Below are 12,237 nucleotides of genomic sequence, written 5' to 3' on the forward strand. Positions count from 1 at the left end.
TGTGGTGTGGTGTGTGTGGTGTGTGTGTGGTGTGTGTGTGTGTGGTGTGTGTGTGGTGTGTGTGTGTGTGTGTGTGTGTGTGTGTGTGTGTGGTGTGTGTGTGTGTGTGTGTGTGTGTGTGTGTGTGTGTGTGTGTGTGTGTGTGTGTGTGTGTGTATGTGATATGCCAGGTTTTGAGTACAGGGCCTTATTCACTGAGCTATAGCCCCAGACACAGGCCTTTCATTTAAGAAAGCTGTACTTACCTGCCCCTAGAGGCATTGCAGGTGTGGCTGCTGTGTCACGTGTGTCAGTCGGTGGCCGAAAAGACAGAAGTTATGTCTATGCTCAGCGTTCTGACCTGTGAACATCTGAATAATTAATGGCCTAACGCCCCCTAAAAAAGGTTAGCCTGAGATGACCAGCAGTTCAGTACCACACAGGCATGTAGGTGTGGGTGGGGCAGACCATAGCCTAATGACCCCTTCCTGGTGCCATAATGCACACACAGGCCATTGCTCTCTTGAAACCACTCCTGAGATGACCCCACACACTCAGAGAACCCGGGCGCCACTAAGAGGATCAAGTCAGTGGTGAAGAAATGAAGAGAAAGAGAAACAGAAGGATGTATGTTGCAAATAATTTTAAGAAGCACACTTCCTCCTTTGCCCTGGGCGTGCTCCTAGCTTAACTCTAAGGTCATCCTCCCACCAGCCCACACTCCACCAGCCAGCTGCCTACCTTTTCCTCCAGGCTAGCTTTGCCAAGAGCCATCGGCCACCTCTCTTCTCTCTTTCTCCTGCCCACCTTAGTTCCTCAGAAGAAAAACAACTTTATTATTTTAGAACTATCCAGATAGCACAGTTGCTGGGCACAGAATCCCCTGCCTAATTTATCAGCTAACCTATAGCAGCTGGTTTTTATCAGCTGGCCTCCGCAACCCGTTCTAGCTATCCCAAGATCTTACATGATCGTTTGTGCCTCTCAGTCCAAAGCCTGGCCGAAAAGCTCCCTCCTCTTTCTGTGTGTCTGCTCTTCCTCCTCCTGGTAGGCAGAAGCCCCGCCTTTTCCCTTTTACCCAGCAATTAGCTTCTGCCTTCTTTGTTGACCAAATCAAGGACTGAGTAGAGAAACAACACCTCCCCCTGCAGTAAAGAGAGAGGCAGAACTGGAGACTTGAGGGTAGTGAAGAACAACCTGGTGTTAGTAGCAGGTGATGGCACCTGGGACCACAGAGGGGTCCTGACCTGTGCTGTCACCAGGGGCCACGTCTGGGTCTGTGGCCCTGTAGCAGCTAGGGTCTGTTACCACCAAAGCCCAGGCAGATGTCCCTGGTCTGGGCTGCAGCCTGAGGACATGTTGATGTCTGAGAGCCGTGCAATATTTGCCCCACTCCTCACCTGGGTGTCATGAGAGAGCTGGCCCATCAGGCACAGAGCAGGAGAGCTGTCCCTGCCCCTCACCAGCTGTAGCACTCAGGAGAATGGGCCCTAAACCTTACCTAGGCAGCAGAGTAGACCTAAGCCTGGTGGTAGGGGCACCAGTGAGCCAGCCCTGAGGGCATGCGAGCAGGAGGGCTGGTAAGCTGACCAACTCAGCTCCTCTCAGGCCCACATCAGGGATTTGAATTGGCCCACCCCAACATCTACCCTATCGATGAAATGTTGGAATACATGAAGGGGCCAGTCCTACAGTTCCAAAACTACAGGATCGCCATGATACAGGGCAACAACAGGATATCTAATAGGTGTTCCAGTAAGGAATTGCTCCAGTAAGTATTGCTAGAATAGCAGAAGCCAGAGGCCTTGAACCAGACCAGTGAGTCTTTGTAGTGAACATTTGCAAGCAAAGAAGTGTAGACAAAAGTGTATACTGTGGGACACACTATAGCTTCAACGATGCGGTTTTTTTTCTCCATTGAAGGAGAGGTTACAAGAGTGGAGGGTGATTATAAGGGGAGAGGGAGATGTATGAAATTGGGGTGCATGAAGTGAAATTCGCAAAGAACTAATAAAAAGTAAAATAAATAAATAAATAAATAAATAAATAAATAAATAAATAAAAAGGGTGCTGTACTTGAATATTGATCCAGACACTATTAAATAAATTTGGGGACTTCCCACCATTAAGGCAGATTGGTTAAATGTTCATCTAGAACCACTGTGTAATATGGGCAGTGTCTTCATATAAACTCCTAACTAGTATCTAGATGAAAGTGTTACTAGCTAGGTGTGGTGGTGCCCATCTTTAATCTCGGGTTCAGGAGGCAGAAGTAGGCAGATTTCTGTGGATGTGAGGCCAGTCTGGTTTATATAACTAGTTACAGGCCAGTCCGGCCAGAGGAACGTAGTAATAAAAACTGTCTTTAGGGCTGGAGAGATGGCTCAGTGGTTAAGAGCACCCGACTACTCTTCCAGAGGTCCTGAGTTCAATTCCCAGCAACCACATGGTGGCTCACAACCATCTGTAAAGAGATCCGGTGCCCTCTTCTGGTGTGTCTGAAGTCAGCTACAGTGCACTTATATATAATAAATGAATAAATCTTAAAAAGAAAAAAAAACTGTCTTTAAATGAAGAAGAAAAAAATCTCTTCCAGTTCAATGTCAATTAAATAATTGGTTTTGTTGTTGTTGCTCTCGTTTGTGAGTGTGTGTGTGTGTGTGTGTGTGTGTGTGTGTGTGTGTGTGTTTCTAATTATAGCAGTGGATTTATATAGTTTGTGTTTGTTTGGTTTTGGTTTGGGTTCTCTCTCTCTCTCTCTCTTTTTTTTTAGATGTTATTCATTTATTATATATAAGTACACTGTAGCTGTCTTCAGATACACCAGAAGAGGGCATCGGATCTCTTTACAGATGGTTTGTGAGCCACCATGTGATTGCTGGGAATTGAACTCAGGACCTCTGGGAGAGCAGCTGCTCTCAACTGCTGAGCCGTCTCTCCAGCCCTGGTTTGGGTTCTCATATAGCTCAAACTGGTCTTGAATTCTCTAGGAAGCTCAGAATGACCTTGAACTTTTGATGGTCTTGCCTTTACCTCCCCAGTGCTAGGATTGGAGATATGTGTCACTATACCTGATCAGTTTTAGTGGTACTGGGGATGGAGTCCAGGGCTTCATGCAGGCCCTCTACCAACAGAGCCTTTTCCTCAGCCCTCAGAATTCTTCTTTTAGGTTCCCTTTTGCTCAAGAAAAGACATTTGTTAAACAGTTGGCCGGTGTGGTCCATGCTATAATTAAGGAAGCCAGCAGAGATAAATGAGCCCCAACTGGAACAAAACGTATGACCTCACTAAAAATGAGTTCCAAGGAACCAACCCAGGGGTAATAGGCTTATACTTCTCGGAACTTGCTTTTCTCCCCTTTCCACAAGTATTTTCTCTTAGTCACCAAATTATGAAGACACTTTATTCTCTCTAGACTTCCAGTAGAACTCTTTGTGCCAGGAGAGGACATTCCAGCCTCTGTGTGCTAAAACTAGTAAATAATGAAATGACCATCCGGAAGTTTAAGTATCTGGGGCTTCGCACCAGGAAGGTAGAAGTGTCTTTGGATGAAAGTCACATCAGCAGTATGATAGTGGGGAGAGGCTGGCAAGGAGCATCACCCCAGGATTCTGAGGCACACATCCTTATGTGAGAGCTTTTTGTTGGTCAGATTGCATGTGCTGAAAACAGGCATGCATTTTTTAAAATTGTAAATTTATGGAGATTGTAGATAATATCTTTCCTCCCAGAAAATGAATAATTCCTTTGTACAGTTCGCTTGACACAGGACAACAATGAAGCTTGTCAAAGAAAAGTCCTAAGAGATTCCTTACGTTTAAAACCCACCAAGTACTTTTCAGAGTTAGTAAAGTCTGTTTTGAAAATCACCTCTAAGCAGCGTGTGGTGGGGCCTCAGCTTTTGGAAGGGAGGGGCAAGAGGATTGGGAATTCAAGGTCAGTGTCAACTACATATCTTGTTTAAGGCTATTCTGGACTAAATGAGATCCCTGTCTCAGAATATTAAAAAAAGCCAGCAAGGTTAGTATCCGTAAGGACTCTTGCACCTTGCACCAAGCCTGGTGACTTCTACATGGTTCCTGTACACACTAACACACACACACACACACACACATACACACACACACACACACACACACTTAAACATATAAACAAATCGAACAACAAACTTACTTCTATTTTAAATGAATCATTAGGCCAGGCTCACATCAGAAGTGAGGAAATAGAGATGAGAGAACAAAACACAGCTGCATACAGTTGCACTTTGCAGGGTTCGCGGCTGCCTCAGACTGTTGCTGCCATTTGCTTTTCTCCCAGCAACCCGCATAGCACATCCTGAAACCACAAAAGCTCGCCAGCAGGGAGGAAGCATCCAGCGTCATCCCAGCCTCCTTTCTTACATCTTGCAACAAAGGTGTGTGATGTCTTCAGCACCAGAGACCTCATATCTTTTAAAACTACAAATAACTCTCTACGTAATCATTGTCTAAGGTGTATTACAGTAGGAGAAGTATGCGTAGGATTAAATATGAAAAAAGATCGTGGAAAATAAAAAATTTCCTCCCTCCCTCTCCTTCCTTCCTTCCTTCCTCCTTTCCTTCCTTCCTTTTCCTTCCTCCCTTCCTTCCTTCCTTCCTTCCTTCCTTCCTTCCTCCTTTCCCCTTCCTTCCCTTCCCTCCTTCCTTCCTTCCTTCCTTCCTCCTTTCCTTCCTTCCTTCCTTCCTTCCTTCCTTCCTTCCTTCCTTCCTTCCTCCCTTTCCTTCCTTCCTTCCTTCCTTCCTTCCTCCCTTCCTTCCTTCCCTTCCTTCCTTCCTTCCTTCCCTTCCTTCCTCCTTCCTTCCTTCCTTCCTTCCTCCTTTCCTTCCTTCCTCCCTTTCTTTCTTTCTTTCTTTCTTTCTTCCTTCCTTCCTTCCTTCCTTCCTTCCTTCCTTCCTTCCTTCCTTTCCTTCCTTCCTTCCTTCCTCCCTTCCTTCCCTTCCTTCCTTCCTTCCTTCCTTCCTTCCTCCTTCCTTCCTTCCTTCCTTCCTTCCTCCCTTCCTCCTTCTTCCTTCCTTCCTTCTTCCTCCTTCCTTCCTTCCTTCCTCCTTCCTTCCTTCCTTTCTTCCTCCTTCCTCCTTCCTCCTTCCTTCCCTTCCCTTCCTTCCTTCCTTCCTGCCTTCCTACCTCCCTTCCTTCCTTCCTTCCTTCCTTCCTTCCTTCCTTCCTTCCTTCCTTCCTTCCTTCCTTCCTGCCCTCCTTCCTTCCTTCCTTCCTTCCTCCCTTCCTTCCTTCCTTCCTCCCTTCCTTCCTTCCTCCCTTCCTTCCTTCCTCCCTTCCTTCCTTCCTTCCTTCCCTCCCTCCTTCCCTCCTTCCCTCCCTCCCTCCCCTCCCTTCCTTCCCTTCCTTCCTTCCTTCCTTCCTCCTTCCCTCCCTCCCTCCCTCCCTCCCTCCCTCCCTCCCTCCCTCCCTCCTTCCTTCCTCCTTTTCCCTCCCTTCCTTCCTTTCTCCTTCCCTTCCTTCCTTCCTTTCTTCCCTTCCTCTTCCCTCCTTTCCTCCTTCCTTCCTTCCTTCCTTCCTTCCTTCCTTCCTTCCTTCCTTCCTTCCTCCTTCCTTCCTTCCTTCCTTCCTTTCCTTCCTTCCTTCCTTCCTTCCTTCCTTCCTTCCTTCCTTCCTTCCTTCCTTCCTTCCCTGGTCCTTGCTGTGAACCAGGCAGGCCTAAAAATAGGTGTTTTTGTTTGTTTATTTGGTTGGTTTCTCATGTTTACTTATAACAAATATTCTCCATTTCCCTCTGGCCGGAAGTTCTCTGAGAGATGCTGAAGGGTTCTCTAATGAGCCCAAATATTGCAAACATTGCGCTGGTAGGGCCTGCCCTTCTCTTTTCCCTCTTCCTTGCTAAGCCATTAGATTTAGCCAGCCCCCAAGATCCAGTCCCTTATCTGGCCACTTCCTTATGCCTGACCAAAAGTCTAGGGTCCAATTATCAAAACACCAGGGTCCAGAAATCAAAATTCATTATTCGGCTACATTAGCTAACCTGTCCAATCAAGACTTCCCCACTGACCCTAGTATATACTTCCCTTTTCCCCCTAAAACCCACTCCTACAAAAGCACCTTCTGCTGTCTTTGTCTGATTCAGAGGCAAATCCCCTCCCCACTCTATCCTGCTTGTCCCTCCAGGGTAATAAATCTCCTTTGTGCTCAGAATTTGGTGACTGGATCTGTTCTGTGCTGACTCCTAGGTTCCTTAAGATGCCATCAGCCTCAGCCAGCCAGAGACTAGAATCATCTGACTCACCCTTCTGGCAAAATGACTCCACAGATAGCACAGGTTTTAGTGTGACCGTTAAACCTTCCTGGGACATTATCAGTCTTGTCCACCTTCCTCTGGATAGATGCATGGCGCTTGGCACCAGTGGTGCGGTTGGTTGAGGTTTGTAGAGGTTCAGGAACTTGCTGGGGTCCTTCCTCATGTTGAGACTGCGCCTGCTTCCTCAAGGTCCAGGGTGAATGAAAATAGTTTTTTGAAATAGTGAAATGATGATTTTTGTTTTCTTGCTCAGTTTATTGTAATGTTGTTCTTCTAGGGTTTTGAGCCCAGAATCTTTCATATGCTAGACAAGCACTCCAGCTCTGAATTGTACCCCCAGTCTGATTTTTTTCTTTTGTGTGTGTGCACACGTGTGTGCGTGGGGTGGGGGGTAGTTGAGACTGCATCTTTCTCTGTTGTTCAGGCAGCCTCAAGCTCTGTTTTATTTTATTTTATCCTCAACCTCTCTATTCTCCTACACCAATCTCCTAAATCCTTTGATTACAGGCTTGTGCCACCACAGCTGGCCCTGATTGCAAGAATCCAGTTTAATTCCCAGCATCCACGCGGCAGTTCATAATTCTTGATGACAGTAGTTTCTGAGGATCCAGTGCCCTCTTCTGGCCTCCTCAAGTACCAAATACACACAGTGCACATAGTACATGCAAGCAAAACAGTCAGACATGCTAAACAAAATGAAAAACAAAAAAATCTCCTGCTGCCCACACCTTTAATCACAGTACTCAGGAGGCAGAGGTAGGTAGATTGTTGTGAATTCTAGGATATCCTGGTCTATAGAGGGAGTTCTAGGCCAGCCAGTGAGGCTACATAGTGAGACTCATAGTCTAAATAAATAAATCTTTTATAAATAAATAGAATAGAATACCTTGGTGTTTTTAAACTATCTTAAATTTAAGATATTTTAAATTCAAGTAAGAAAGTCAGATTAAATTTCAGATTTGAAAAATGTGTTCAGTCAGCATTCTGAGTCAAGATTAGGCAACAGTCACTCTAGACAGTTCTATCAGTATATTGAGAATTTGTTTCTTGAAAGTGCTACACATACTTTAAAAATAAAATCCCTGATATATCTGTGTCCCTCTTACACAAGCTTTTGAAATATTCACCCATCCCTCTACATAGCTGAAGTTATGTGCCTGTCAAGCTTTTCTCTAAAATAAATCAAAGTATAAAAAGAAGACAGAGATGGAAAGAATACAGCTGCATGGGTACAGAGGTTGGCCCTACCCGGTATATTTAGAGCAAGTATTTGTAGCAAATGTGATTTATACTCGCCTGTGACGATCAAGTGTAACTAGGGTTTTTTGTTTGTTTACTTGCTTGCTTGTTTTTGTTTCTTTTCTTTTCTTTCTGTTTTTGTAGTTGCTGTTGTTGTTTTGAGACAGGGTCTCTCTATGTAGAGCAGGCTGGCCTCAAACTTATGAAGATCCCCCTGCTTCTGCCTCCCTAGTGCTGGGACTAGTGTATGCCACTGCCTCCAGTTAACCAGGTATTTTAACTTAGAAGTAACACCAGTTGGGTAACTCTGTACTGCTACACCAGACACCAAGCTTATCACCAAGCCAGCAATGACTTTAGAATTCTGATTAAAATTTCTAATAAATTTTCTTCGCTTGCCTTCTCCTCCTCCTCCTCTTCCTCCTCTTTCTCCTCCTCTTCCCCTTCTCCTCCCTCCTCCTCCTCCTCCTCCTCCTCCTCCTCCTCCTCCTCCTCCTCCTCCTCCTCCTCCTCCTCCTCTTTCTTCTTCTTCTTCTTCTTCTTCTTCTTCTTCTTCTTCTTCTTCTTCTTGACAAACTCTCATATATCTCATGCTGGCTAATGTAGCCAAGGCTGACCTTGGATTTCTGACCCTCCTGCACCCCTTGTGCTGAGATTGTAGTTGGTACCACAATGCTAGGCTCCAAGTGAATTTGGGATAGATAAGCAGACAGACAGACAGACAGATATACAGATGTAGACATATAGATATAGACATAGAAATAAATAGATACGTCAATGGATTTGCCACCAGTTTAATCATTAACTGTAAATTGCATTTGCTGCCATCTTGGGGATTCACAGAACCATTACAAGTGCTTTTTTCTTTCTGTTCTCTGCCTTCCTTCCCCAAAAGTTTTCACTATGTATTCCAGGCTGACTCCCAAAATCTCAGATCTCCTTTGGGTCAGCTCCATGAGTTCTACAATCTTTTTTTTAACAGCTACACTTTAATTAAATCAGGACTTGTGGGTGCTGAGTCAATATTAGTGGCATAGTTATTAAAATAATTGTGGGGCTGTAGTGTAGCTTCACTGACACAGGAAATATTTTACATAAGAGATGCCTACAACCAATTCTAAACACTTCAAGAAGTAAATATGGGTCCAGAAGGCATTGTCTCACCATAGGGATGTTTAAGGTCCTTTCTGCCGGTGATGGCGGCACTCACCTTTAATTCCAGCACTTGGGAGGTAGAGGCAGGCGGATCTCTGAGTTTGAGGCCTAGTTCTGGTCTACAGAGATGAGTTCTAGGATGGCCAGGGCTACATGGAGAAACCCTGCCTTGAAAGACTTAAAAAAGAAGAGGAGAAGGAGGAGAAAGAAGAAGAAGAGAAAGAAAGAAAGAAAGAGAGAGAGAGAGAGAAAGAAAGAAAGACAGGATATGCGATGGTTTTGTATATTCTTAGTAATTGCTGGGAGGGCCCAGCCCACCATGGGTGGGCCGCCCCTGGGCTGATGGTCTTAGGTTCTATAAGAAAGTAGGGGAGGAAGCCAGTAAGCAGCATCCCTCCATGGCCTCTGCATCAGCTCTTGCCTCTAAAGTCTAGACCCTGTCTGAGTTCCTGTCCTGACTTCCTTTGATGACAAACAGTGATCCAGAATAAACCAAATAAACCCTTTCCTCCTCACCTTGCTTTTTAGTCATACGGTTTCATCACAGCAATAGAAACCCCGTCGTAGGCAATCTTTTCTAGGGATCTGTAAAGTCAAGAAATTTCATTCCTTTTAAACCACATGGGTGAATTTCATACTTTTAAACCTAGCACTGGGAAGGCAGAGGTAGGTGGGTCTCTGTGAATTCCAGGCCAGCCTGGTCTACAGAGTGAGTTCCAGAACAGAACAGTCAGGGCTACAAAGAGAGATCCTGTCTCAAAAACCCAATAGGTGAATATTTTCTAAAATGAAGGAAATAAAATTGAGCACAATTCCTGAAACTTGGTTGAATACTGATTTATAGAAAGAAACCTCCCTTAAACACATGTTGGGGGTTGAGGATGTAGCTCGGTGGCTTTTGCTCGGAAGATGGTGGGCTTGATCCAGCACATATCCTCCAAAATCACACAGTTGAAAGAGATGTGGAAAATGTGGATGTGAGCTAGATCGTAATTAATATCAGGAAATAATTGTAAGCTTTCTTGGATATGACCATTTTTTGGATAAGACTGTTGTCTTTTGAATATGAAGGGAAATGTCCTTATTCTCAGAAAACACAAACTGATTCATTTAGGAGATGATTATAGTTTACTTTTAACCAACCAACCAACCAAAACAACCCACAAACTGCCTCAGGAAGCAGCCTGCAGAGGCAGGAGGATCCTCACAAATTTGAGATTAACACTGCTTAAATTCCTTCCAAGGGCGAGACAGAAACACTGTGTACCCCTCCTCTTAGGGCCCCAATGATAAACTGAGGACAACTCCACCAATGTTCACCAGGTAGGGACCAATGAGTTTATTAGGTTTGCCTGAGGCGCAATGGGACAGGGTTAAGGAGAGTCACGTGGGTAAATTTAAAGCACTTAACACTGAAAGGCTGTACCTGTCAGGGATGATGGCTACACAGATGGAGCCATTTCCTTCCTGTATCCTCTAATCCCTCTCTCTCAAGATCCAGAGGCTACATACAATTAGGGCAGAATTACATCTCAACTGTTTCATTCAACATTTTGGGAGGAGGGTGGATACTCAGATAAAGGTTCAGGCCCAGGCGGTAGCAGGTTGGCTTGAAGGATAGTCTTGCACTATACCACCCTAAGCCACATAGTGAGACCTTGTCTCAAAAAAGCCAACAAGCAAAACAAAGCAAAGAAAGAAAACACCAGATATCTGTAGATACACGCATATAAAGCAAACATGTCAAAAAAATGTTAATCTCCTGAAGTGGCACTCTCTATGTCTGTCTATCTTTCTATCCATCTAGAAAAATGTTAAATGTGGAGGTGAGACCTTGAAGGAGTTGGTTCCACTGCAGGTCTGTCTTGGAGCTTGCTTTGGTAGACCAGGCTGGCCTTGAGCTCAGAGATCCACCTGCCTTTGCTTTCTGGAGTTCTTGGATGAAAGGCATTTGAACTAATGGAGGTCTGACCGTAAACTGTTCAATAATATCTTTTTAGGTTCTTTATACAATGGATTTCAGGTAGTCAATTTTTTAAACTTGAGGAGCCTTGCTGATCCAAGCAACCTGTAGGAAATACTTTTATGTAAAAAAATCTCTGAGTTTAGCAGATCAATGAAGGTACTAGACAGGAAATGAGGAATAATGTGTTCTTGTCCTCTGGCAAGAATCTGGATCTAACAGGTATAGTGGTATGCTGATGTCCTAAAAGGGGACTGAAGAATGATCCTAGCATCTTGTCTCAAAAAGAAATGAAGGCCAGGAGGACTCAACAGAACTGACTGCCATCAAGCCTGAAAAGTTTCATTGGACATTTATATTGAAAGGAGAGCACCCATGGCATTGGCTAAACTTCTGAGTTGAGCCACAAACGTGTACATAGACATAGAACACAAAAAACAAATAATAAATGTAAAAAAAATTAAAATATCCAAGCTCTTGGGTTAAGCCATTCCCAAAGTGCAGAAGGTATAAAATAGATCTCTCTGATTTGAGGCCAGCCTGGAGTGTGGATCTGTCTCAAAACCAAAACCAAAACAACAACAAACAAAACAAAAACATCCCCAAAAAAACAGAGGATAGAAATAACATGAACCAGCCTGCCACCATTTTACAAGCTTATAAAAGACAGACCAACCCAAATTATGACCAAATTAATTAAAAACAAGCTTTTCCAAAAATCCACGCACACACCTTTATTTCAAAAGTATATTGTGATCACCTGTTGCTACGACCACCTTGTCTCTTGCAGGGCTTTGTTTCAGGTTGTAATGAACAACTTGTTATCATGTTCCTTGGATGTGGGGAAATATTTGGCAATCCTCTACCCTGGACTTTAAAGTAGTCCCCAGGGCTAGAGGATTGCCTTATGGAGGGATTTTGCTTGTTTTAATTAAATGGTGGGGGTTGGTGGTCTTTCTGCTTGTATCTGTGGCATTAACAGCATCCTCTTTAGATGTTTTGATGAATACACACACAGATCCACACATATATACATACATAAGCTATTTTATATTCTGCACTTTTCTGGCTTAATTTCGTGGATATCTTTAGAGTTATATATTTATCTTGTCTATGTCTATGCGTTTGTGAGTGCAGAAGTTTACATGCCATAGTGCATGTGTGGAGGTTAAAGAACAATTTTCTGGAGTCAGTTCTATCCTGTCAACTCATCGGATGCTAGGATCAAACTCAGGCTTTTAGGACATCACAGCAAGCACCTCCATTCTTCGAACCACCCTGACTCATTGTGGATATTTTTATATAAGTCAGTTACATCAGCAACAGTTTAAAAAATTGACACTCCATTGTAAAAGACTTCTGAAATATTCAAACCTCCATTATCAAATGTTGCAGTGACTCCTAATATATGTACATTTGATTCACGTGTCTGTTTGCTTAAAAGGTGAAATAGAAAGTTCATAGGCCCTTGTCGTCCTGGAGCCTTACAGGACTCAAACTCACAGAGATCCACCCTGTCTCTGTCCCCAGGGTGCTGTGATTTAAGGCCTAAGCCAAAAGAGAGTTTTTTTTTTTTTTTGTTTGTTTGTTTGTTTTTTAAATTAAATCTCAG

General features: G+C 44.0%; 1 non-coding gene across 1 annotated transcript; it reads left to right on the forward strand.

The window, feature by feature from the left end:
* The first annotated feature begins 244 nt into the window (after positions 1 to 244).
* On the forward strand, positions 245 to 374 carry LOC116902582. Its single transcript, XR_004388174.1, has one exon. It is a non-coding gene; the product is annotated as a small nucleolar RNA SNORA17 (small nucleolar RNA).
* Positions 375 to 12,237: the final 11,863 nt, after the last annotated feature.

This window comes from Rattus rattus, chromosome 5 (assembly GCF_011064425.1).
Source record: "Rattus rattus isolate New Zealand chromosome 5, Rrattus_CSIRO_v1, whole genome shotgun sequence".
Classification (NCBI taxonomy): Eukaryota; Metazoa; Chordata; class Mammalia; order Rodentia; family Muridae; genus Rattus; species Rattus rattus.